Raw genomic sequence first — 3,218 nt, forward strand, 5'->3', positions numbered from 1 at the left:
CAAAATATAACTTTTTGGTAAAAACTCAACTGGTCGTGTTTGGAGGACAAAGAATGCTGAGTTGCATCCAAAGAACAAAGGAAAGAATGAATGGGGCCATGTATCGTAAGATTTTGAGTCAAAACCTCCTTCCATCACCAAGGGCATTGAAGATGAAACGTGGCTGGGTCTTCCAGCATGACAATGATCCCAAACGCACCGCCCGGGCAACGAAGAAGCATTTGGCTTCGTAAGAAGCATTTCAAGGTCCTGGAGTGGCCTAGCCAGTCTCCAGATCTCAACCCCATAGAAAATCTTTGGAGGGAGTTGAAAGTCCGTGTTGCCCAGCAACAGCCCCAAAACATCACTGCTCTAGAGGAGATCTGCATGGAGGAATGGGCCAAAATACCAGCAACAGTATGACTATCTTGTGAAGACTTACAGAAAACGTTTGACCTCTGTCATTGCCATCAAAGGGCATATATTAACAAAGTAATGAGCTAAACTTTTGTTATTGACTAAATACTTATTTTCCACCATAATTTGCAAATAATTTCATAAAAAATCACACAATGTGATTTTCTGGATTTTTCTTTTCTTCTCATTTTGTCTGTCATAGTTGAAGTATACCTATGATGAAAATTACAGGCCTCTGTCATCTTTTTAAGTGGGAGAACTTGCACAATTGGTGGCTGACTAAATACTTTTTTGCCCCACTGTATATTGACACATTCATGAAAATAGTAATAGCCTCTAAACCTTCAAGCTGCATACTGGACCCTATTCCAACAAAACTACTGAAAGAGCTGCTTCCTGTGCTTGGCCCTCCTATGTTGAACATAATAAATGGCTCCCTATCCACTGGATGTGTACCAAACTCACTAAAAGTGGCAGTAATAAAGCCTCTCTTGAAAAAGCCAAACCTTGACCAAGAAAATAATTCAAAGTATCGAAACTCCCATTCCTCTCAAAAAAATGTAGAAAAAGCTGTTGCACAGCAACTCACTGCCTTCCTGAAGACAAACAATGTATACGAAACGCTTCAGTCTGGTTTTAGATCCCATCATAGCACAGAGACTGCACTCGTGAAGGTGGTAAATTACCTTTGAATGGCATCAGACCAAAGCTCTGCATCTGTCCTCGTACTCCTAGACCTTCGTGCTGCTTTTGATACAATCGATCACCACATTCTTCTGGGGAGATTGGAACCCCAAATTGGTCTACATGGACAAGTTCTGGCCTGGTTTAGATCTTATTTGTCAGAAAGATATCACTTTGTCTCTGTGGATGGTTTGTCCTCTGACAAATCTACTGTAAGTTGCGGTGTTCCTCAAGGTTCCATTTTAGGACCACTATTGTTTTCACTATACATTTTTACCTCCTGGCGATGTCATGTGTAAACATAGTGTTAACTTTCACTGCTATGCGGACAATACACAGCTGTACATTTCAATTAAAACACGGTGAAGCTCCAAAATTGCCCTCCCTGGAAGCCTGTGTTTCAGACATAAGGAAGTGGATGGCGGCAATTATTTTTTAAACTTTTAAACTCAGACAAAACAGAGATTATAGTTCCAGGTCTCAAGAAACAATGAGGTCTTCTATTGGATCTGACAAATAATCTTGATGACCTGGGTGTCACTCTGGGGCCTGATCTCTCTTTTGATATATCAAGACTACTTCAAGGACAGCTTTTTTCCATCTTTGTAACATTGCAAAAATCAAACTTTCTATCCAAAAATTATGCTGAAAAGTTCATCCATGCTTTTGTCACTTTTAGATTAGACTACTACAATGCTCTACTTTCCGGCTACCTGGATAAAGCACAAAATAAACTTCAGTTAGTGCTAAACATGGCTGCTAGAATCTTGACTAGAACCAAAGCACAGCCCCCACACCACTAGAGGGATATCTTCAACCACCAACACCATCTGTGGCTATTATTATTAGACCCTGCTGGTCATCTATTAACGTTTGAACATCTTGGCCATGTACTGTTATAGTCTCCATCCGGCATAGCCAGAAGAGGACTGGCTACCCCTCAGAGTCTGGTTCCTCTCTAGGTTTCTTCCTAAATTCCCTACCTTTCTAGGGAGTTTTTCCTAGCCACCATGCTTCTACATCTGCATAGGGTACATAACAAAGTATTGAGATAAACTTTTTTTGAAAATATATTCGTAAAAAATGTAAATAAATTCAAATAAATTCATAAAACATCATACAATGTGATTTTCTGGATTTTTTTTCTAATTTTGTCTGTCATGGTTGAAGTGTACCTATGATGAAAATTACAGGCCTCTCTCATTTTTTTAAGTGGGAGAGCTTGCACAATTGGTGGCTGACTAAATACTTGTTTGCCCCATTGTATATAGTATTAAGAAACTTGAATGTCTCCCTTGATCCTAGGTCCTGGCAGTGTTCTGCAGACTCAAGAAAACTGAGGTTTGGAGAATTACGCAGATTTAAAGAGGAGTCCGTAATTTGCTTTCATCATGATCATGATCTTTTCATCAAAGAAGATCATGAATTTTTAACTGACATGTATTTTTTGTTTTTAGTGGTGCGACTGCATCTAGGGTATTATGCAAGGTTAAATTTAGCTCCTCCGTTAGGTGGTTAACCAATTTTTGTACTCTGACTGTCACGTTCTGACCTTAGTTCTTTTGTTATGTCTTTGTTTTAGTATGGTCAGGGCGTAAGTTGGGTGGGTTGTCTATGTTCGTTTTTCTATGATTTGCTCTTTCTGTGTTTGGCCTGGTGTGGTTCTCAATCAGAGGCAGCTGTCAATCGTTGTCCCTGATTGAGAACCATATTTAGGGAGCCTGTTTTCTATTGTGTTTCGTGGGTGATTATTTTCTGTTCTATGTTTGTATTTCACCGTTCAGGACTGTTTTTGTTTCGTTCACGTGTTTTGTTGTTTTTGTTCGAGTATTTGTTTTCCTTAAAAGAGAATATGAATACTTACCACGCTGCACCTTGGTCCTCCTCTCTTTCTCCCAACGACAAACGTTACAGAATCACCCACCACCAAAGGACCAAGCAGCGTGGTAAGGAGCAGCGCTATCTGGAGGAGGTTGCAACATGGGACGAAATAGAGAGGTGGTCGGTCGACCCAGGGAGTGCCGGAGGCCGCCTGGGATTCTCTGGGACAATGTGAAGAGGGATACCGGAGAATGGAGTTGGCACGGCGGTCAAGGAAGCCCGAGAGGCAGCCCCAAAATTTGTTGGGGGGGCACACG

Source organism: Oncorhynchus mykiss, chromosome 8, assembly GCF_057628025.1.
Source record: "Oncorhynchus mykiss isolate SJ-2025 chromosome 8, ASM5762802v1, whole genome shotgun sequence".
Classification (NCBI taxonomy): Eukaryota; Metazoa; Chordata; class Actinopteri; order Salmoniformes; family Salmonidae; genus Oncorhynchus; species Oncorhynchus mykiss.